Source organism: Pelophylax lessonae (genome assembly GCF_965119305.1).
Source record: "Pelophylax lessonae genome assembly, chromosome: 7".
Lineage (NCBI taxonomy): Eukaryota > Metazoa > Chordata > Amphibia > Anura > Ranidae > Pelophylax > Pelophylax lessonae.
The window spans coordinates 80,830,880-80,855,884 of record NC_138774.1 but is presented as its reverse complement, the minus strand read 5'-3'; the positions used below and the strand labels follow the sequence as shown (position 1 = coordinate 80,855,884).

The window sequence follows — 25,005 nt, the reverse complement described above, 5'->3', positions numbered from 1 at the left end:
CCCTGTGTTCACACTATTACGTTTTCCCTATCTCTCACATTGCAAGCTGTGGGCTGCAGGAGGGGGGGCTGGCTGCACTCTGTGTCAGTTTTCTGTTTGTGTGAACGGCTGTGTGCTGTGGGGCTTGAGTTTCTCATGCTTGGGGCACATTACAGCGCCGCTGCGGCGGTTTACCATGTTCCTTTTTTTGGGCAGATGGTGTGTTTTACTTCTCCCTCATGGGGTGTGGGAGCGGCAGTTTCCAAACGGCGCCATTTTGACTGCGATCGCTCTGGCCGCATGTTTTACATGCATGGCGGCCATTTTCTTGTAGCCTCCATAGGCTTTCATAGAGCGCCCTGTATGCCAGCATTTCCTTTCCTTCAGGAGCACCGCAGGCAGCAGCAGCAGCACCGATCTCTCCAGGTTCATTTCTTTTTATTCCCTGTATCCAGAGTGGGCTACGATCGCAGCGCTCTCTTAAAGGTGCGGTCACCCATTTATTTTTGCTGCTACAAGGGCATGGATTTTCAGGAATACTAGTTTCCTGCCAATTTAGGGGGAAGCCAGGGGACTGCGGTTTCCCCCCCCCCCCCCCCCCGGGGGGGGGGATTTGGCTGCGATTGTGGCTAGCCTTGCGACTCAGGTGCAAATGCTGGTGGTTGCTCAATCCTCTAAAAGGCCCAGAGTTTTCAATTTCCTCTGTTTCAAGAGGGTGATGGTACTGGGGCTGCTGGGGCAGAGATCTCCTTATCGGGGTCTCGTTCCTCCCGGGACCTTATAGGGTCAGTAATGGAGGCTGAGGTAGAGGGGGTTGATAATTCTCCCCCTGGCTCGTCTGAAGAGCTTGCGCTCATGGATGACTTGGTTGCTTCTATCAAGCAAACTCTGCGTTTGGAGGAGGACACATGTCCTCCTGCTGCCTTGGCGGCTTATGGGTCGCAGAAAAGGCGCATATCATCGCAGATGTTTCCATGCACTGATGATTTTCAGCGCGCTGTGAAAGAACGATGGCGTAATATACGCAAACCTTTTGCTGTGCCAAGTAGGTTTAAGCTGCGCTATCCTTTTACGCCCGCTACTGATGGGCGTTGGTGTGTCCCACCTCCGGTGGACCAGGCGTTAGCAGTTTTGAACAAGTCCACTGCGATTCCTGCTGCAGACACCCCGGTGTTCCGGGATGCCGCGGACAAGAGGATGGAGTCCTTTGCCCGTCGTACCTATTCTGTTATGGGTTCTATGTTGAAAGCTTTATTGCTTCACTTATGGCGGCCCAGGCGGTCGCGAACTGGACGCAGGTGCTTAGGCGTGTCCTGGGGGCTGATTCTGCCCCCCAGGCGACTTTGGATATGGTGGATCAAATCCACCAGGGTGTCATGTATCTGTGTGATGCGGACCTGGATATGGTTCCGTTGGCTACACGTGTACACAGTGTGGCGGTGTTATCTCGCCGCCTGGTTTGGTTGGAGTGTTGGTCTGTGGATCAATCTTCACGTAGGACCTTGGCCAATCTGCCGTTTGATGGTTCTCGCCTTTTTGGCGAATCCCTGGGTGCCCTAATTAAAGGGGTCATGGGGGGTAAGAGCACGCTCTTACCTCAATCCCACTAGACTAAGACGGCTCCTGGAAAACAGAATGATTTCTTTCGGCCCCCCTCAGGGGTCCTTTCGTGCCTTTCGGTCACATTTTTTGGGACAAGCTGTCCAAGGGTCAAGGCTCCCGCAAGAAGCTGTGGGCAGGTAAGCAAAGGTCCGGCCACTCCGGTTCTGCGGCCCACTACAGTGCGGCCTGAAGGGGCGCCCTCACCCACTTCACAGGAAATCGTTCGATCTGGCCACTAGATCGAGTTTCTCTCTCGGCCGGAGAGCAGATTTTTTCCCTCAAGTCTTCTGTTATCCCCGGAGCGTTTGCGGGACCTGCATCTAGCGGTGCAGGACCTGAGGGCTCAGGGAGTGGTGGTCCCGGTGTCTCATCGGGACAGATTTCGGGGGTTCTATTCCAATCTGCTCACCGTGCCCAGGAAGGAGGGCAAGGTGCGTCCGATTCTGGACTTGAAGGCGCTGTACCGCCTTGTGCGGGTGCGCAAGTTCCGCATGGAATCCCTGCGGTCGGTGGTGGCTGCCCTGGTTCCGGGGGAGTTCATGGCTTCCATCGACTTGCAAGATGCGTATCTTCACATCCCGATTTTCGAGGGTCACCAGAGGTACCTTCGATTCGCCATAGCGGAAGATCATTACCGATTTGTGGCGTTGCCTTTTGGTCTCGCCTCTGCTCCAAGGGTGTTCACCAGAGTGCTGGCACCGGTTCTGGCTTTGTTGAGGGCCCAGGGCATTTCGGTTCTGGGGTATCTGGACGATATTCTGGTTCGGTCTGCGACCAGCCAGAGTCTGGAGAAGGATCTGTCCGTCACGTTGCAGACTCTGCAGGAGTTTGGTTGGACGATCAATTTTCTAAAGTCGACATTGTGCCCATCGGTTCGGATTTCTTACCTGGGTATGATTCTGGACTCTGTCCAGGCGTAGGTCTTCCTGCCGGAAGAAAAACTCGCAGCTCTTCAGGAGGCAGTCAGGTCCCTCAGGGACGTTCCGTCTTCGTCCATTCGGACGTGCATGCGGTGTCTGGGATTGATGGTCTCGGCTTTCGAGGCGATTTCCCTTCGCCCAGTTTCACACGCGGGATCTCCAAGCGGAGATATTGTCCAGGTGGGACGGGCGTCCGCAGTCTCTGGATCTCCAGATGTCATTGAGTTCTCAGACCAGAAGGGATCTTCTGTGGTGGCTTCTATCCCCCTCAGTATCGGGGGGCAAGTCTTTTCGTCCCCTTTCGTGGACGGTGATCACCACGGACGCCAGCCTGTCGGGCTGGGGTGGTGTTCTGGGCGTTCTGTCCACCCAGGGTGTTTGGTCGACGGAGGAATCCTCCTTTCCGATCAACGTTCTGGAACTGCGAGCGATACTCCTCTGTCTTCGTCGTTGGACGGACAATCTTCACGGCTACCCGGTTCGGGTGCAGACGGACAATGCCACGGCGGTGACTTACATCAATCACCAAGGGGGCACCAGGAGTGCCCGGGCGGCTCGAGAAGTGGCCGCGATTCTGTCTTGGGCCGAGACGCATGTCCCGGCAATATCGGCAGGTCACATTCCGGGGGTGAAAATTTGGCAGGCGGATTATCTGAGCCGTCGAACCCTGGACCAGGGAGAATGGTCCCTTCACCCGGCTGTCTTCCAGATGTTGTGCGCGAGGTGGGGTCTTCCGGAGGTAGACCTGTTCGCGTCTCGTCTGAACTACAAAGTACCACGGTTCGTGGCAAGGAGTGCGATCCTCGGGCAGACGCGTCGGACGTGTTGGTTGCCCCGTGGCATCAGTACCAACTGAAGTATGCGTTCCCGTTGATTCAATTGCTGTCCAGGTTCCTTCGCGGAACCAACCACGGTGATTCTTGTGGCACCGGACTGGCCTCGCCGGTCCTGGGACGCAGACCTCGTAAATCTGGCAATCGACGCCCTGTGGCGTCTGCCTCTTCGAGAAGATCTTCTGTCGCAAGGACCGATCTTCCATCCTGCTTTACAGTCGCTGGCCTTGACGGCCTGGCTGTTAAAACCGAGGTCCTGAAGAACAGGGGTCTTTCCCCTGAGTTCATTCACACCTTAATAAATGCGAGGAAGTCTTCCTCGGGGAAGGTTTATTACCGTACTTGGAAGGCGTATTTTGCCTGGTGCGTATCCAGGGCTTTCTCTCCTGACACTTATTCGGTGTCTAGGGTGTTGCCCTTCCTTCAGACGGGTGTTGACCAGCGTCTGGCGCTGGCCACGATCAAGGGTCAGGTGTCTGCTTTGGCCGTTCTTTTTCGACGGCCTGTGGCATCTGATTCTTTGGTTAGCACTTTTGTGCGGGGGGTACGTCATCTGATCCCTCCTAGGAGGGAACCTCTTCCCCCTTGGGACTTGAATCTAGTTCTATCAGTGTTGCAGCGTGCTCCTTTTGAAAGGTTCAGGGAGATCTCGCTGTCTTTGTTATCCAAGAAGGTCGCCTTTTTGGTGGCTATCACCTCGACTCGACGAGTGTCGGGGCTGGCAGCCTTGTCCTACAAGTCTCCGTGTCTGGTTGTGCATTTGGACAAGGTGGTCTTGCGACCTAACCCTTCTTTTCTTCCAAAAAGGGTTTCGGACTTTCATCTCAATGTGGACATTGTCAAACCTTCGCTTTGCGCGAAGCCAAAGCATCCGACGGAGGTGTTGCTTCACTCCTTGGATGTTGTCCGGGCGATTAGAGTCTATTTCACATCGACTGAGTCTTCTCGCAAGTCGGATGCCTTGTTTGTCCTTCCGGGAGGTCCTCGGAAGGGCATGGCGGCGTCGGCTTCTACAATCGCCAAATGGATCAGACGGACCATTGATCAGGCCTATGCTTTGAGGGGGAAAGTTCCCCCTGTACCTGTGAAGGCGCACTCTACCAGATCTCTGAGTATGTCTTGGGCCTGTCGTCATGGGGCCTCTGTGGCCCAGGTGTGTGAGGCGGCGACTTGGTCGACCGTACACACTTTCACGATATTCTACAGAGTAGATGTTCAGGCATCGGCTGATGCTTCCTTTGGCCGCAAGGTTCTTAGTGCGGCAGTTCTCTAGAGCCCTTGTTACGGGTTCTTTGGCTTTTTGGGATTTTTTGTTTTTTCCCTGGGTTTTCTTGCTCCTGTTGAGCGAGTGTTTTGTTCTTATGCCCAACTGGTTTCCTTCCTTTGGTAAGGTTCCTTTCTCTGATGGGGAGACGGCGTTGCCTTGGGCGCGGCTGTGTTCTTCCCACCCCTCATGTTTACACTGCTTTGGGACATCCCCATTGGTGATGAATATGAAGTGGGCGGCGACTGTCGGAGGACGTAAGAGAAAACGGAATTTTTGTAAAATCTTACCTGTAAAATTCCTTTCTCTGAGTCCTCCGACAGTCGCCGCCCCCGCCCCTCTTTTGGGGTTTTGATGTACTCTCTACTGCTATTCCACTGAAACTGAGTTGGATACAGGAAGTGGAGGGTTATGTACTGAGGGGACCACCCCCTGGGGGTGGGATATGTTAAAAGTCTTTGTACTAACATATTCTATTGCCTAGCTACTCCTACGGAATAAAGGACATAACCCCATTGGTGATGAATATGAAGTGGGCGGCGACTGTCGGAGGACTCAGAGAAAGGAATTTTACAGGTAAGATTTTACAAAAATTCCGTTTTTTATGCAAAGGTTTTGCTAGGAATGTGTAGAGGGTGAATTCAGTATCTCATGTGGACACTTGTTCCAGTCTCTTGATTTTGGAGAGATTTTCTTTAATTTCAATGACTCCGAAAACAAAAACCAAACACACAGTGGTTGTAACCCCTCTCTATCCGAAACATGGTGCTTGAGTACAAATTGTCTATAAGCTGAAATGACTAGGTTCAGCGGCTTTTTATTTTTATCACGTGTCCAGAACCTACCCGTTTGGGTCACATGACCTGCAACAGTATTGCATATTACATTGTGGGTACTGATGGCTGCACGGTCTTTATTTGCGGAGTGCTGCTGCGGCATCAGGTCAAGTGACCTGGAACCTGAGTGCTGTAGGACAAACTTAATATATCTGAAAGGTGAGCTAACCTGCTTCCTCTTACTCCCCCTCAGTACAAGCATTTTTAAGACAGGTCTGACAGACTTGAAATATTGCTGAGATTTTATCTCTGTTTGTCTGGTCAAGGAAGCTGAATGATTATAGTGAAAGAAGAAGTCATTTGAAGGACGTATCGGGCACTGCGCACCTGAGAATTACATTACGATAAACGTGGCGATGGTGACTGAAAATATGCGCTCACTAAAAATACGCTACAGTTTTTCTTTTTTTTTTTAAATGGGAAGTACTGTGTATTTTTTAGTGATCGCGTTTCCCGTTGTTGAAATGTTTACTGTAAAGCAATATTTAATATGATGTGTTTGACGGTTTTCTTTTTTCCGTGTTATTGTATTAGATATAGAGCAAACACTGTTCTCAACTGCTGAAGCAAGCCCCATAGGTAGTGACATCATTGGTGATTAGGACGCTGGCAGCTAGAAGGTTGTATTGGTGAGCAATAAAAACCTGTGGCTTTGTATAATTAAACTGTATAATTAAAAGGCAGCCTTTATACAATTTTTAGGCAGTTTAGGCATTTTGCCAAGGCACCACTGAAGAAACCCGAAGGCACTCCAGGGTACCTGGGCACCCTGGTTGAAAAAGGAATGCACTCTCTAGATGAGATTACAGTGGAAATTAATAAAATTGACGCCTAAAACAAATTACACCTTACCCAAGAGCTGAAACTAAAACGATTGTCCCTTCCTCAAGAACTCTACTACTAGACTCCTACGAAATAGCCCAACACAGGCTCAAAGCCTCCTTCTATTCCACGTCTAACAAAGCAGGGAAAGCCATTGCCCAGAGGATTCGGGGGCTCCACTCCAGAACCTCGATTCCCCCCCCCCCCCCCCCCACATTTTCCACCCATTAACTAAAGAGAAGCTAAGGATATCGCCAACACCTTTTAGTACATATTCCAAATCCTTGTACAACCTTAAACAAGATCTACACAGCCCTCCCCTGAACAAATCCAACTTTTTATCAAAAATATGTCTCCCAACGCTCAACACAGCCCAATTAAAAGATCTAAACTCCCCCTTTTCTGACCAGGAAATAGCCCAAGCAATTCATTCTCTCCCATCTGGCAAATCTCCCGGACCCGATGGCTTGCCAGGGGAATATTACAAACAGTTGTAACAGCTCCACTCTTACCCTATATTTATGTAATCTATTCAATGACGCTGCCTCTTCTTCTAAATTTCTTCCTGAAATGATATCTGCTGTTGTAGTTGCCCTCCCTAAGCCAGGAAAGAACCCTGACTCCCCGCAAAACTTCCGCCCCATTTCCCTTCTCAATGTGGACTTGAAACTATATGCCAAACTAATAGCCAACAGCATTTCTAAATTACTTCCCCCCCCCCCCCACCTCCTCATAAACCCCGACCAAACTGGTTTTGTCCAAGGCAGGCAATCCTCAGACGCCACAAGAAGAATCCTCAATCTTATCCACAGGGCTTGTGCCACTAGAACACCTTCTCTGCTTCTGTCCCCAGATGCAGAGAAGGCGTTTCGACCGTGTACACTGGGGATATAGGAAAGAGGTACTCATTAAATTTTGATTTAAAGACCTAATCCAATCCGCCATAATGGCATTGTATTCCAATCCTTCTGCTCGAGTATATGTAGCAGAAATGCTCTCTACCCCATTCCGTATATCAAACGGCACGCGCCAAGGTTGCCCCCTTTCACCCCCTATCTTCAATTTAACTATAGAACCACTAGCGGAATACATTACAAACTCCTCTTCGATTACGGGATTACAAGTGGGTGACTACGAACATAAAATTAGCCTATTTGCAGATGACATCATCCTTATGCTTACAAATCCACACTAGTCTCTACAAGCAGTTCAATCTATCTTGCATGCATTTAGTAATATTTCATACTACAAGGTAAACACCACTAAGTCACACATATTGGATATGGGGATTGATAGCATTACCCATAATTTATTAACCCTCAAATTTCCTTTCCAATGGGCAGACTCCAGTATAGAATACCTTGGCATTACTCTTAACAAAAAATCCAAAACTCCTTTTCAAGGAAATCTTTTCCCATTACTAGCAACAATTTATCCATTCCCTCCAACAACAACTGGTAAAACATGAATTCTCATGGGCGGGCCGCCTGACAGCATTTAAAATGACCACTCTCCCACAACTCCTATTTGTTTCGCACCCTCTCCATCCCTATTCCTAAAAACTTCCTTAACTCCCTACAATTACTGCTTCAACTATTCATTTGGGTGGGGAAAAAAACACGCGTCTCAAAACTTAGGCTCATTAAACATAGAACTGTAGGGGGATCAGGGTTAGTAGACAGAGGACTACTACTTGGCTTGTATCCTGACCCAATTGAAGGAATGGTTTGCCCAACATCCCTCACTAGGTGGAGTGACTTGGAAAAAAAAACTTGTTCCGGGTTAAAATCTAAAAACTTGGTTGTGTAGCCTAAACATACAGGAGTTCTCCCGCACCATCTCCCCCTGACGATCCTGGCGTTGATGAAAGCCTGGTGCAAATTTACCTCCTACCCGTGGAGTCACACCCCAAAGACCCTTATCGAACTACCGATATCCATCCTCCAATTGCTCGTACCTGAAAAAGGAAGGTGGTCTATATAATGTATACAGTGCCACAGTTTATAAAGTGCAACATTTAAGTAATGGCAGTCCATAAAAGTGCAAAGTACTTCAAATAAAGTGCTTCAAAAAGAGTGCTCCAATTCTTCGACAAAAAGTTACTGCTCTGTGGTAAAAAAATAAATTTGCCTGTTAATGTCACCATTCTCATGCCCTTCTAAACCCGAACTCACCACAAGTTGTTGACCTCCTCAGTATACACTGAGGTAGGTGAAATTGCACCTATTGTCTCTGGTCAGCGGCTCAAGGTAAGTCAACATCCACAGCCCCGCAATACTCCACACACATTGGAAAGGAACCAAAAAGATCTCAATGCTACTTCTTAAAACATCCCCACAAAATCATTAAAGTATGCACTTACAATATGTAGTGCTTCCCCTGGCACTCTGAATAATCTTCTGTCAAAATGTACTAGGATGCTGTTTCTCCAATGCTCAGTCAAGCACAGTTTGACCTACCTAAGTGTATATTTAGGAGGTCAACAACTTGTGGTAAGTTTGGTTCTAGAAGGGCACGAGCATGGTGATGGAAACGGGCAATTTTCTTTTTTACTGTGGAGCACAATCACTTTTTGTCCAAGAATTGGAGCACTTTGTTTGAAGCACTTTTATGGACTGCTAGCACTGCAATTGTGGCACTGTATATATTGTGTAGGGGTTAGCGCAGCTATCTTTATTGGTGATTTCTCTTTCGTTCATTGACGGGACACAGCTCCTGATTTGAATCATTGGGTTATACTGTCCCCTACAGGAGGAGGACCCTAGGCAAAAAAATTTGGCTACGCCTATGGGCAGTCCCAAGGGGTATGCTCCCTATCTGTTATAGGTACTCCGTTTTTTTTTTATTTTCTGCCTAGTCAGAAATGAGGACCTAGTTCCTTGCTGTGTTCTCTGGTCCTGGCAAATTTTTTTCTTTAGATAAGATATTTTTATCCCCCCCCCTGTTTTTTTTCTGTGAGATCTACAATCAGCTGCTGGACTGGAAGACAGGTTATCCTGTTCACCTTACTTGGTGGTTCAGGTCTATTCCATCAAGGGTCAGATTCCTCCTTTTCTCTGTCAAGGAGCATTCTACTTGGGCGCTCAGTGCCTTCTGGGCCTTCCGTCATCGGGCGTCAGTGACGCAGGTTTGCAAGGCGGCCACTTGGTCGTCGGTGCACACTTTCGCAAAGTTCTATAAAGTGGATGTGTTGCCATCTGCGGATGCTTCCTTTTGGCCGCAAGGTTTTTGCAGGCTGCTGTTTAGGAAACCTGGTCCTCTTTGAGAGTGTATTGTTGTTTTCAGGTGAGCTCCAGTTGTTGCTTTTGGTTGAGCTCCTGTTTACCTGGTTGGCTGTAGTTAGCCTTGGGAATTGCGTTTTCGCAGTTCCCACCCCCATGTTTAACACTGCTTTGGGATTTCCCAATGGGTAAGAAGATCAGGAGCTGCGTCCATCAATGGACGAAACAGAAAATGGGATTTTTGACTTGCCATTAAATCTATTTCTCTGATGTTCGCTGACGGACACAGTATCCACCCCTCTCTGGAGTTGTAATTCTTCTGACACTGCTTGTAAAAAATATACTACCTATAGCACAGAGAGGGAGTATACCCCCTGGGACTGCTCATAGATGTAGCCAGACTTTTTTTTTTTTTTTCCCCTTTAACCTACTTTTAGCCTTTGCTAAAGCTGGCCATACACTGATCGAATAGAAGTCAGTCCCTACTGAACTGGCCGAATGTCAATCAGTATGTGGCTGTCCTCCCTTGACAGAAGTTCAACTTCTGTTACAGGGACATGGTGAAAAAAACATTTCTCGATCAGCGACTGCTGCTGTTGATCAGTGTATTTTGACAGCAGCAGGAGAAAGTGTGAGAATACTATGTCCTGGCGGTGAGAGGTTAGAATTTTTCCACCCACCTCGTTTGTGAATGAAGAAATCTGTGTGTGTGTGTCACATGGGTGCCATTCTGTTCCACATTGTAGCCACCCATCCATTTTCTATTTATTTTTTTCCTATTCCTGCCTGGGGAGTAGCTACCTTTCCTTCAGGAGATATATATATATATATATATATATATATATATATATATATATATATATATATATATATATATATATATATATATATATATATATATATATATATATATTTTTTTTTTTTTTTTTCTAATATAATATTGCTCAAAAATATTTAAAGGAACACTTTGAAGACACACCAGATCTCAATGGGGAAAAATCTCATGCTGGATATCTATACTGATATGGCCTGGGTAATGTGTTAGTAACAAAAGGGTGCCACATTGTTTGTTTGATGGAAATTATCAACCTACAGAGGGCTGAATTCAGACACCCTGAAAATCAAAGTGAAAAAATGATGCAGCAGGATAGTCCATTCTGCTGAAATTTCATTGCAACTCAAAATGGTACTCAGTAGTTTGTACGGGCTCCACGTGCTTGTATGCATTCCTGACAACGTTAGGGCATTCTCCTAATGAGACAACAGATGGTATACTGTGGTACTTCTTCCCAGATCTAGACCAGGGCATCACTGAGCTTCTGAACAGACTGAGGTGCAACCTGGCAAGGTTGGATGGACCGAAACATAATTTCGCAATGTTCTATTGGGTTTAGGTCAGGCGAGTATGAGGGCCATTCAATGGCATCAATTCCTTCATCCTCCAGCTGGCTTCTTACTCTTGCCACATAAGGTGGGGCATTGTAGTGCACTGTAAGGAATCTAGGACCCACTGAATCAGCGTAGGGTCTGACAATGGGTCCAAGGATTTAATCGTAATACCTAATGGCAGTCATGGTGCCATTGTCTTGCCTGTTGAGGTCTGTGCGTCTCTCCATAGATATGCCTTCCCATACCTTCACTGACCCACCACCAAACCGGTCATGCTGAATGATGTTAAGGCAGCATAACATTCTCCACGCCTTCTCCAGAGCCTTTCACATCTGTCACATGTGCTCATGGTGAACCTGCTCTCATCTGTGAAAAGCACAGGGCACCAGTGGCAGACCTGCCAATTCTGGTATTCAATGGCAAATGCCAATTAAGCTTCACATCGCCGGGCACTGAGCCCAGGGCCCACTAGAGGGTGTTGGGCCCTTAGGCCACCTTCATGAAGTCTGTTTCTAATTGTTTGGTCAGACATTCACACCAGTGGCCTGCTGGAGGTCCTTTTGTAGGGCTCTGGCAGTGCTCATTCTGTTCCTCCTTGCACAAAGGAGCAGATACTGGTCCTGCTGATGCGTTAAGGACCTTCTACGGACCTGTCAAGTTCTCCTAGTGTAACTGTCTTGTCTCCTGGAATCTCCTCCATGTTATTGAGACTGTACTGGGAGCCAAAATCTTCTGGCAATGGCACGTATTGATGTGCCATCTATAGCAGGCCTCGACAAAACCCAGGCGCCAGGTCGCATTTGCGACTAGAATTAGCGACCTGGCGCCTGGGGTGCCCTGCAGAAGGTGTCCTGTCATTTTTGCACGGACTTCCGAGCACGGAGTGCACGGACTTCCGGGCCGTCCGAAAATTGAGGCCCCGGCTTTTCGACATGAGAGGCTTTCAATGGGGAACTGGCGCCCTCTTGTGGTGGCCGGGAGTAATGACTGTTGTAATTACTGTTTCCACTGCCTGTTTGTTCACAATGCCATCTCCCTGTCCAGTTAGTTACCTTTAACAGGGAGTGTGGTTATTTATTATTAATTTAATTTATTTTTTAAATGTAAAAACGAAATAATATTTATTTATTTTTTTTTTTTCTCATCGCCATGCAACAGCCGAAGACCCCTTTCACACGGGCTGTCTGATCAGGTCCGCCTGTCAGTTTTTCAGGCAGACCTGATCGGACCCTTCATTCTCCTCTATGGAGCAGTAATCTGCCGCCATCTGATCCTGTCCGCCAAAAGCAGACGGATGGTGGTTCTATTTTCTATCCATCCCGTGGTTCGGATCAGATGGCATCGGATGGAAAGAGACAGTCTGTTTTCATCCAATTGCGCTAGAGGAGAGTGGGGTTCTAGTCGTATTTATGTGTAAATTTAGTATCCATTTTATAAAATAAAGCTTGGTTGTTAGTTTAAAAAAAAAAAAAAACTGGCTCCTAACTTTTTTAGCTGGCTCCTAGATTTCAGGAAAATTTGTCAAGCCCTGCTCTATAGGGTCCAGGTATCCCCTCATGCTACTATTGGTGACACTGACTCTAGCCAAATGCAAAACTTGTTAAAAAAAAGACAGAAAACATAAGTAGGAAAAAAAATGCCAGTGGCCGCCACCTGTAAAACCATTCCTGTTTTGGAGGTTGTCTTATTGTTACCTATCTAGTGCACCTATTAATTTTATTACTACCAGGAGTGTAATTGACCCGATCCTATACTGATTAAAACGTGTTCCTTTAATTTTTTTTTTTGAGATGTATGTATATATGTGTGTGTATATGTATATATAATATAGTGTGTGTGTGTGTGTGTGTGTGTGTATGTATATATGTGTGTGTGTGTATATATATATATATATATATATATATATATATATATAATATATATAATCTCTATCTCACAGTGCCTTGCGAAAGTATTCGGCCCCCTTGAACTTTTTCGACCTTTTGTCACATTTCAGGCTTCAAACATAAAGATATAAAACTGTAAGTTTTTGTGAAGAATCAACAAGTGGGACACAATCATGAAGTGGAACGAAATTTGTTGGATATTTCAAACTTTTTTAACAAATAAACTGAAAAATTGGGCGTGCAAAATTATTCAGCCCCCTTAAGTTAATATTTTGTAGCGCCACCTTTTGCTGCGATTACAGCTGTAAGTTGCTTGGGGTATGTCTCTATCAGTTTTGCACTTCGAAAGACTGAAATTTTTGCCCATTCCAACTTGCAAAACAGCTCGAGCTCAGTGAGGTTGGATGGAGAGCGTTTGTGAACAGCAGTTTTCAGTTCTTTCCACAGATTCTTGATTGGTTTCAGGTCTGGACTTCGACTTGGCCATTCTAACACCTGGATATGTTTATTTGTGAACCATTCCATTGTAGATTTTGCCTTGCTTTGTTTTGGATCATTGTCTTGTTGGAAGACAAATCTCTGTCCCAGTCTCAGGTCTTTTGCAGACTCCATCAGGTTTTCTTCCAGAATGGTCCTGTATTTGGATCCATCCATCTTCCCATCAATTTTAACCATCTTCCCTGTCCCTGCTGAAGAAAAGCCGGCCCAAACCATGATGCTGCCACCACCATGTTTGACAGTGGGGATGGTGTGTTCAGGGTGATGAGCTGTGTTGCTTTTACGCCAAACATAACGTTTTGCATTGTTGCCAAAAAGTTCGATTTTGGTTTCATCTGACCAGAGCACCTTCTTCCACATGTTTGGTGTGTCTCCCAGGTGGCTTGTGGCAAACTTTAAACGGTACTTTTTATGGATATCTTTTAAGAAATTGCTTTCTTCTTGCCACTCTTCCATAAAGGCCAGATTTGTGCAGTATACAACTGATTGATTGTCGTCCTATGGACAGAGTCTCCCACCTCAGCTTTAGATCTCTGCAGTTCATCCAGAGTGATCATGGTCCTCTTGGCTGCATCTCTGATCAGTCTTCTCCTTGTATGAGCTTAAAGTTTAGAGGGACGGCCAGGTCTTCGTAGATTTGCAGTGGTCTGATACTCCCATTTCAATATTATCACTTGCACAGTGCTCCTTGGGATGTTTAAAGCTTGGGAAATCTTTTTGTATCCAAATCCGGCTTTAAACTTCTCCACTACAGTATCTCGGACCTGCCTGGTGTGTTCCTTGTTCTTCATGATGCTCTCTGCGCTTTAAACGGACCTCTGAGACTATCACAGTGCAGGTGCATTTATACGGAGACTTGATTACACACAGGTGGATTCTATTTATCATCATTAGTCATTTAGGTCAACATTGGATCATTCAGAGATCCTCACTGAACTTCTGGAGAGAGTTTGCTGCACTGAAAGTAAAGGGGCTGAATAATTTTGCACGCCCAATTTTTCAGTTTTTTATGTAACAAAGTTTGAAATGTCGAATAAATTTTGTTCCACTTCATGATTGTGTCCCACTTGTTGTTGGTTCTTCACAAAAAAATTACAGTTTTATATCTTTATGTTTGAAGCCTGAAATGTGGCAAAAGGTCGCAAAGTTCAAGGGGGCCGAATACATTTGCAAGGCACTGTGTGTGTGTGTGTGTATGTGTATGTATATATGTAATATATATAAATAATGTATATGTATGTGTGTGTCTGTAATATAAATATATATTTCTCTTATGTCCTCCGACAGTCGCCGCCTCCTCGAAGTCATCACTATTGGGTATTGACTTCCTATCCGTAGGAATAGCTAGGCATATAGACTTAGTCAAAAGACATTAGCATATACATACCCATGGGGGCTGTCCCACTGGTCAATACCCCCCCTGCATCACCACTCCCAACTCAGTTTTACTTTGCCTAGCGTCAGGAATAGTCACGCTTACCTTGTGTTGGGGCTTCAGTCTCAGCCTTCCTAATCTTTTATTTGATTTTCTTTGAAAATGGATCAGACAGACCATTGAGCAGGCTTATGCTTTGAAGGAACGGGTTCCACCCTTCCCTGTTAAGGCGCACTCTACCAGGTCTTTGAGTACTTCCTGGGCCTGTTGGCATCGGGCCTCGGTGGCCCAGGTGTGCAAGGCTGCGACTTGGTGGTCGGTGCACACTTTTTCCAAGTTCTACAAAGTAGACGTTCTGGCATCGGCTGATGCTTCTTTTGGCCGCAAAGTTCTCAGTGCGACTGTGCCATGATGGACCCTTGAATTTTTTCTCTGGGTCCCTGGCTGTTGGCATTTGCTTTCCTGGGCTGTTGCTCCTGTTGAGCATTGTTTTTTTCTGTTGCCCAGTTGGTTCTTACGGTGCATGTAAGATTCCTTTCTCTGATGTGGGTACTGCGTTGCCTTTTCTACGGTTGCGTCTCCCACCCCTCATGTCTATACTGCTTTGGGACATCCCAATAGTGATGACTTAGAGGAGGCGGCGACTGTCGGAGGACGTAAGAGAAAACGGAATTTTTGTAAAATCTTACCTGTAAAATTCCTTTCTCTGAGTCCTCCGACAGTCGCCGCCCCCGTCCCTCTTTTGGGGTTCTTATTACCTACTGCTATGCTACCAAACTGAGTTTGGAGTGGTGATGCAGGGGGGGTATTGACCAGTGAGACAGCCCCCATGGGTGTGTATATGCTAATGCCTTTTGTCTTTTGACTAAGTCCTATATGCCTAGCTATTCCTACGGATAGGAAGTCAATACCCAATAGTGATGACTTAGAGGAGGCGGCGACTGTCGGAGGACTCAGAGAAAGGAATTTTACAGGTAAGATTTTACAAAAATTCAGTTTTTCTCATTTAGCCCTGGGTCACACTGGTGCGGCTTTGAAATCATGCTACTTCAGTGTGATTTCAAAGCTCCAGATCAGTGCGATTTGTACCACTGACTTCATTGCGGTTTGCGACTTAATTTAACAGAAGTCTATGCCAGTCGCAATGAAATCTGATAGAAGTAGCACAGGAATCTTTTTCATAAACGCTGTGACATTTATCTCGGCGCTATGAACAGTTTCAATTGCAGCAGTGGGGTGCGACTTGTCATGTGATTTAGACCTGTCTAATAGCATGACAAATCGCATCTGCATGAACGAGGGCTTCCTTTTTGTCCCTCTGACATCTATACAATAAATAGGGGTTGCTGGTATTACAGGGAAAGAAAGCTATGGACCGTAATTTGGAGAAAAAAAAAAAAAAAAATTTATTAACTATAGACAAAACTTTTGTTCGTTTTTGGACTATAAGGAGGGGAATCAGGACACCTGTCAGCTTTTAAATTTTTGGTTTGTGCCTTCTCTATTTGTCCCGTTCTCCCCGAAAGTTAAAGAAAATCCCAAAATTTGGGTTGTCCTCAGGACAAGAATAGAGGGGAAATCTTATTCTCATGGGGACACTAGTTTTGGGGACATCCAGGGATTCCCTCCTTTTTGAAGGTTTCCTCTCACTGCCTGTTGTATCTATGGGGCAAAAAGTCAAGAGAAATCTCCAAGGACAGTTGTGTTTTTTTTTTTTTTTTTTTTGCACCATCTAACAGAGGTAATTTCCCTCTCTTACTCTATCCGAAATGGAAAATAGTGTTGCCTATAGTTTACTTTGAGGCTTTTTATTTTTGTTTCTATTATGCAATATTATTTTAGCAATATATTACATTGTAAAGGTTCTTACACTTCTGCATTGTTTGGAAACCTCATGGAACAGTCTAGGCGGCATTTCCCCCTTTTTATATGGAGAATTTGACTAAACCCAATTCTTTCTAAACTGGCCCCATTACCACACTGACCAGTGCTTTTGGGGAAAAAAAAAAAAAAAAGCCTTTGTCCTTATGAAAATAAATGACACCCATGTGTCTTTCCAGTGGGGAACATGTCTAGATGTGAAATGGTTCAGATGATCAGCCACATAGCGGAACCAAAATTCAAAAACACCCAAACAATTTGCGGGTAGAAAGAAATACTTCTTATGGTGTGATTTGCTTTCTTTGCGCTCCTTTCATTTGTTGCGTGCGGTGAATCAACATGATATTGAAGGTTAGATCTTGAATGGGAGATAAGCTAGTGTGCAATTCATGTGCATGGAAGACTCATAGGTGTAATTATTTGTCTTAGAATTTCTTTTTAAATTGAAGAGAATTCAATAAAGGGACCCTGTCAGTCACTCGAAATCGAAATGTCTTTTTTTTTTTCCCTGTTGTAGAAGAGCTTTTATATTTGCCCCTCTGGGGGTCGGCCCATGTCTCCCCTTCCCTCCCATCCAGTGCTGCAGCTTTTTGCAGAGTCTTCAGCATTTATGACACTAAAATGTACTACTTACTGGCCCCTGTAATCTATTTTTCATGAAAAATTTTCTTTTCGTTTTTCTGCCTTCTTGTAACATCCTCCATGGACTTGTGAACCTCTCACTTGTGTTTGTTTGAAATGAGCAGTGCATGTTATTTGAGAAAAAAGTTATTTTTGGCGATTTATGGAGGAGGCTGAGGGCAATAGAAGGTTCCTTTTTTTGAGTTAAAGCGGTTCTTCAACCTAGAAATAAAAAATTAAAGTCAGCAGCTCCAAATACTGTAGCTGCCAACTTTTAACAGGACACCTACTGTACCTGTCCAGGGATTCAGCTAGGTCCTCACCCGAGCTGGCTTTTTGGCCGAATTCGGGTTCAGGTGCTGACATGTTTACTTTGGTAAGCCGGTGCTGACTGCTTGTAGCTTCACAGCCGGCTTCCCACCGTGCATGCTTGAGTCAGGCTGCGCTTTGTGAATGGTCCCACAGCTTTCTGGGGTATGTGACCTGTCCCAAACAGCTGCAGGGGAGGGGGGTGAACTTGCGCTTGGATCGCCAAAAAACCATCTGTGTCCCATTGGGGAAATTTCACTTCCTGCCCCATAGTCAAACACTGATTGTTGCACAGCTGTCCAGGTGGCTGGACTCAGACGATCTTGGAGGTGAAGATGCTGGATTTGGAGGTCTTGGGCTGGTGTGGTTACACGCGGTCTGCGGTTGTGAGGCTGGTTGGATGTACTGCCAAATTCTCTGAAACGCCTTTGGAGACGGCTTATGGTAGAGAAATGAACGTTCAATTCGCGGGCAACAGCTCTGGTGGACATTCCTGCTGTCAGCATGCCAATTGCACCATCCCTCAAACTTGTGACAGTGTGCTTTGTGATAAAACTGAACATTTTAGAGTGGCCTTTTATTGTGGCCAGTCTAAGGCACACCTGTGCAATAATCATGTTGTCTAATCACTAACACAGATTTAGACCGATTTGTGAACAATATTTGAGAGAAATAGGCCTTTTGTGTACATAGAAAAAGTCTTAGATCTTGAGTTCAGCTCATGAAAAAGGGGGGCAAAAGTAAGTGTTGCGTTTTTAATATATAAAATGTATTTTTTAAAAACTGTCCATTTTGGCGTTCAGCAAAGTGCATACTGAATTTATGGTTTTGTTACTGAAATCTTCATTTCGGTGCACCACTAGTCTGAAGCCTTTATTGCTTACAGAATTTCCAAATTGCAGCCTAGAAAATTCTGCCATGGATAAGAGGCTTGTGTGCCACTTTCAGTCTGTTTGGTCACTTTGTCTTGGAGAAAATGAGAGATTCTGGATCTACACGGAATACTTCTCTCTTTTTGTCCTCCAATATCTACTTGCTGTGGATAGCCCTTCACCAAAAATATCTTGTATTCTCATTCGAGGCTTTTATAACTCTAACTATTAGTACATTTATATTCTTTGTATTGGATAAATGTTTTTCTTTGATCTTTTGATTTGCAGCAATCTGTTCTGTTTATGAAGTGCTTTTGAGTTGCACGGAGTAAAAGTTTAAATGTTATCAGGGTTGTATAACCATAAACATTATTGGTTTACGTCCTGTGTTCTGATGCAATACTATTCTTGTATGTAATCATATCATGTTGGGATTCCAGTTATGAATTTAGGATAGATTATTTTATGCAGATCCATGTTCACATTGATAAATTGTATACAGTAAACCCCCGCTCCATTGCGGTTCAGTTTTTGCGGTCCCGGTATATTGCATTTTTTTTTTTTGTAATGTTATCTTACTATATAAATCATTAAAAATTAAATAGTTTTGTGTTTTCCATAGCTCTTGCTATGTCTCTCAGTATCTTTTATGTGTTTAAATGAGTTTTCTCTATCGCTCATTGACAGACGTAGTCTTCTTGATTCTCAAGAGCTGGGTTATGTTGTCTCCGCAGGAGTAGGACTAGGCAGAATGACAAAACGTTCTGGCTCCACCCCAGGGGCAGTCCCTGAGGGTATATCCTCCCTCTCTCTGCTACAGGGAATCAGTTTTTTTCTGTCTAGTCAGGAGTAAGGACCTAAGTTCCTTGCTGGGATCTTTTGGTCCTGGCAAGACTTTTTTTCTTTAAGAAAAAGACATTTTTTAGGTAGTTTTCTCCAGTGTTTTTTCCTGTGAGATCTTCAAGCAAAAATGCGGGACTGGGCGACACTTGTGGTCACCCCAGCCGGCCTACGAGCGCGCGCAGACCATGGCATTGCGCTTGGTCGGCCGCGACATATTCAAGTAAGTATGCGGGGCCGGGCGACGGGCTGGATGTTGAGATCCAGTGGTCACCCCGGTTTCTGCCTAAGAGCGCGTGCAGACCAGTGCGCTGAGTCGGCCGCGACGGAGTCCCAGTAAAGGGACTGACTTTGCGAGTTAAAAGCTCGCTTGGACGCCAGGTACCAGAGAGTCGAGGCGTCCACAAACCCCCACCCCGGTGGAGAGGGTATTGTGAAGAGAGGGTGCCTGTCGGTTCGGTATGGTGAGTAAACGTTCCCTTTTTTCCTCATTATGAGGTAGTATATATTATGGGCCCCTCCATATATGGTCAGTATATATCTGATACTTACAAGTCCCCCTTGTAATACAGCATGTGTTTGTGGGAAGTGGACTTGGTTCAAGAGCTAACACTCTACCCAGCAGACTGTAACATTACAGCAGACATAGGAGGTATAATCCTACCTTATGTGCAGTGTATCTCTGTAGATCCATATGTCACCTCTTAGCAGAGTGCAGGTGGATGTGCTGGGAAGACTATATCGGCGGTCCGCCGCCATTTTGCCGTAGACCGAATGCATGTATGTCCTCAGGTCACGCCGGCCGCCATGTTTTTGGAGTCTTATGTCTCTTCTATGGGGGCGGCCATGTTTTGTGAGCCCAGCTTCCTCGTGGAGGGCTGGGAACGCCGGAAGGCGTACACAGGGGGCGGAGCCACGCCTTCTGCCCGGGAAAAAGCAAACCGCTCCTTCCAGTCTGTGTAAGACAGACGCTGACTGCAGTTTGTTGGAAACTGCACTGCATCGGTTGGTGAGCCTTGGGGGTCCCTCTCTCTCTCTCTGGGATCGAGAAGCAGGTACTCTGAGGGGCGCTATTGCGCTAGGGGGAGACACATAAAAAAAAAAAAAAAGAAAGAAAAAGTTTTTTTGTTTTTGCTGGCAAAGGTGTCCTGTATTAACATGGACCCTGCCACTCATGTATCTCCTCCGGATCCCCTCGAGGGGTCTGCGGGATCCTCCAGCACCCCATTGACAATTGAATCTTTGTCAGCTATTATGGAAACTTTTGTGTCCCGGGTGGAAGTGGCTTGTCAGGGACAGGGCGCAAGAAAGCGACCCCCGCCTAACCCCTTATTATCTGAAACTTCGGATTCAGACTCTGAGCCTATTTCTGCAGTTGCAGGTACTTCATCTGGTATTGGTGTCTCGGGTCCTGTCTCTTCAGACAGTGAGGAGGATGTTTCGGCATCCGCCATAGCCCGAGAGGAAGCGTTGGTAAACGCACTCATTGTATCTGTTCAAGAGACTTTAAGGTTACAGGGTATTCCATCAGAAATAGCTGAAACTGAGATCCCTTTTGGGACTAAAAAGCGCATCAAAGTGGCGAAGGTTTTTCCATTGCCCAAATGTTTTGGCAATCCAATCGAAGAAGAATGGCGTCTGCCAAAACGCACTTTTACTATTTCTAAACGCATTGACAGGCGTTATCCGTTTGAGGAAACCCTTATTAAGAAATGGACAGAGACACCTGTGGTGGATTCACCTATTGCTAGATTGAATAAAGCCACGGTTATTCCTTTAGAAGACGCTCCGTCTTTTAAAGATCCAGTGGATCGCAAGATAGAAGCTATGTCTCGCACCATGTTTTCCTTGATTGGATCAGCTTTCAGACCAATAATTGCTATTGGTCTGGTTTCGCAGGCTGTAACTGAATGGACCAAGTGGTTACGCCGGGACTTAGAAGAAGTCCCTCAGGCGGTATCAGATTTGTTGGAACAAATGATACAGGGGTTACAGTTTGTATGTGATGCGGCGTTAGACGCCACTCCATTAATGGCGCGAGCATCAGTCTCAGCAGTGGTTCTCAGGCGTACACTGTGGCTAAAAGGTTGGTTAGCCGACCAAGGTTCCAAAAAAGCATTGGCTAATATCCCCTTTTCAGGAGAGCGTCTATTTGGAGCCAACTTAGATGAGATCATTAAGGATCTCACCGGTGGAAAAAGCACCTTTTTACCGCAAAATTTTAAAGGTAGAGGAACTCGTCAAAGACGAGGGCCTTCTTTTTCTGCTCACAAGAGGTTTTTTCGTCCAGCGGGTGAAAAAACTAAGTCCTCCAAAGCTCCTGCAGGAGGCGTCAGGGGTCGTTGGTCGGGCAAGCAAAAGCCCGCCCCCTCCAGACCTGAAGATAAACCATCCAAAGCCTGAAGGTGCGCCCCCACCCATAACTGGGGTGGGGGGACGTCTTCGCCGGTTCCCGGATCCATGGCTTTCCAGAATCCCGTACAAATGGGTTTGCGAAGTCATAAAGTCAGGGTACAAGATCGAGTTTCGATCTCTCCCACCGGCGCGATTCTTCCCTTCCAATATCCGACTATCTCCGGATCGTTTAGAAGATCTGCGGAGAGCAGTCACAGATCTACTACAACAAGGAGTGGTAGTCCACGTTCCTTGGACAGAACGGTTTCAAGGGTTTTATTCAAACCTGTTTACAATACCCAGGAAAGAGGGCAAAGTGCGTCCAATTCTGGACTTAAGAGCACTCAATTCTTTCGTCAACATAAGAAGATTCAGAATGGAGTCCATTCGCACGGTAGCAGCCTTCCTGCATCCAGGGGATGTCCTAGCGTCCATAGACATCAAGGACGCCTATCTTCACATTCCCATTTTCGCAGGACATCAGCGTTTTCTACGCTTTTCCGTAGAGGAGAACCACTATCAGTTTGTGGCGTTACCTTTCGGTCTCGCCACGGCTCCGCGGGTCTTCACAAAGGTGTTGGCCCCAATGTTGGCACTTCTGCGCCAAAGAGGTATATCGATTCTAGGTTACCTAGACGATCTTCTGCTTCATGCAGAGTCTCCTCAGACCTTGCTACAAAACATAGAAATTACTATGATTTCTTTACAGGAATTCGGGTGGCTGGTGAACCAGCAAAAGTCATTTCTGGTTCCCACCCAGAGGCTCGAATATCTGGGTCTAATTCTAGACACAGTCAGGACAAGAGTTTTCCTTCCGGTAGGGAAACTCCGAAAGATTCAATCAGCAGTCCAGTTGTTACTGTCCAACAGCTGGTCTTCCCTTCGGACTTGCATGAGGGTTCTGGGGTTGATGGTGGCTTCATTCGAAGCAGTCCCATTTGCCCAGTCCCATACCCGAATTCTTCAGCAAGAGATTCTTCTCAGATGGAATCGGAATCCGGAATCCCTGGACAATCAGATACGATTGAGCAAACAGACCAGAGAGTCTCTGGTTTGGTGGCTTCGGTCTCCAATGCTCAGCCAGGGAAAGTCATTTCTGCCAATATATTGGACGATAGTGACCACGGATGCCAGTCTATCCGGATGGGGAGGAATTCTTGGTCCGTTATCTGTCCAGGGACTTTGGTCCCCGGAAGAATCCAGGTTACCGATAAATGTATTGGAACTGAGAGCGATCAGACTTTGTCTGATTCCCTGGACCGAGCAGCTCCAGGGCAGCCCGGTTCGGATCCAGTCGGACAATGCCACGGCCGTGGCTTATGTCAATCATCAGGGGGGCACCAAGAGTGGCCAAAGAAGTGGCTTGCATTCTTCGCTGGGCGGAACGATTTGTTCCAGCAATCTCTGCGGTGTTCATTCCGGGGGTGGAGAATTGGCAGGCAGATTATCTCAGCCGTCAGACCCTGGATCAGGGGGAAAGGTCCCTCCATCCAGACGTTTTCCACCAGTTGTGCCTACGGTGGGGCACCCCGGATGTGGATCTGTTGGCATCACGATTCAACAGGAAAGTTCAGAGATTCGTGGCTCGCTCCCGCGATCCTCTAGCAGAAACCGCAGATGCACTGATCGCCCCGTGGGGGCAATACCAGCTAATATATGCCTTCCCTCCTCTCGCGTTACTGCCAAGACTTCTTCGCAGGGTAGAGGAGGAAGGAATCCCAGTAATCCTGGTAGCTCCGGACTGGCCTCGTCGAGCTTGGTACGCCGACATGGCCAGACTGGTGGCGGACGTCCCATGGAGACTTCCTCTCAGAGAGGATCTACTGTCTCAGGGACCGATCTTCCATCCTGCTTTACGATCGCTGGCTTTAACGGCCTGGCTATTGAGACCCAGGTGCTGAAGGACAAAGGTTTGTCAGCTTCAGTTATTCCTACTCTAGTTGAAGCAAGGAAAGCGACTTCCAGAAAGATTTATCATCGCACATGGAAGTCCTACATTGCATGGTGTGAACCTTTGGGGTTCTGTCCTCGGTCTTATTCGATTAGTCGAATATTGGCTTTTCTGCAACAAGGGGTTGAGCAGAAACTGGCCTTGAGTACTATCAAGGGTCAGGTCTCAGCATTAGCAAACTTCTTTCAGAAGCCTTTGGCTACTCATTCCTTGGTGCGGAATTTCATCCAGGGGGTGCGACATCTGGCTCCGCCAGTGCACGCGCCGTTACCCCCCTGGGATCTTAATTTAGTGTTGTCGGTTCTTCAGAAACCTCCCTTTGAAGATATTAGGGAGATTCCTCTACCCACGTTGTCCCAGAAGGTGGCCTTCTTGGTGGCTATTACTTCTGCACGCAGGGTGTCAGAGCTGGCCGCATTATCTTGTCGTTCACCATATCTGGTGGTTCATAGAGATAAGGTGGTTCTTCGTCCGAATCCATCCTTCCTACCAAAAGTGGTTTCAGAATTTCATCTGAATGAAGAAATTGTATTACCTTCCCTGTGTCCTAAGCCCAGTCATCCTCGGGAATTTGCTTTGCACTCCTTGGATGTGGTCCGGGCGATCAGGGTATACTTGAAAACGACACTCGTTTCGCAAGACGGATTCACTTTTTGTGATCCCAGATGGACCCAAAAAGGGGTTGCCTGCATCTGCCGCGACCATTTCCAGATGGATCAGACAGACGGTAGTGCAGGCTTATTCTATTAAGGGTCGGGAGCCCCCGTTCCCTGTTAAGGCGCACTCCACTCGGGCACTTAGTGCGTCATGGGCCTTTCGCCATCAGGCGTCAGTGGTCCAGGTGTGCAAGGCGGCTACCTGGTCGTCGGTGCATACCTTTTCTAAACATTATAAAGTTGATGTAATGGCATCGTCTGATGCCTCGTTTGGCCGCAAGGTTTTGCAGGCCGCAATTTGAGGAGACCAGTGGTCTACCTCGAGGGTTTTTTTCCGTTGGAAAATTTTTTTCTTTAGCCTCATTCTTTGTTTATAATGAGCCTTTAAAACTTCTAGTTTGGCACCGGTTGGGCCTTCTAGATTGGATTTGATTTTGTCAATCCCACCCCTCATTTGTGGCACTGCTTCTGGATGTCCCAGCTCTTGAGAATCAAGAAGACTACGTCTGTCAATGAGCGATAGAGAAAAATGGATTTTTGTAAGAACTTACCGTAAAATCCTTTTCTCTTAAGCTCATTGACAGACGTAGTACCCGCCCCTCTATCATTGAGTTGGGTTGGGTTAAATTCTCTGTACTGCTTTAAACAGAACTGATTCCCTGTAGCAGAGAGAGGGAGGATATACCCTCAGGGACTGCCCCTGGGGTGGAGCCAGAACGTTTTGTCATTCTGCCTAGTCCTACTCCTGCGGAGACAACATAACCCAGCTCTTGAGAATCAAGAAGACTACGTCTGTCAATGAGCTTAAGAGAAAAGGATTTTACGGTAAGTTCTTACAAAAATCCATTTTCTATTG

The 25,005-nt window shown here is 46.4% G+C and overlaps 1 protein-coding gene across 1 annotated transcript in view; it reads left to right on the top strand.

Moving 5' to 3' along the window:
• Positions 1-25,005, top strand: part of MED29 (mediator complex subunit 29) — a 73,371-nt gene that overhangs the window by 22,676 nt on the left and 25,690 nt on the right. The window lies entirely within an intron of this gene.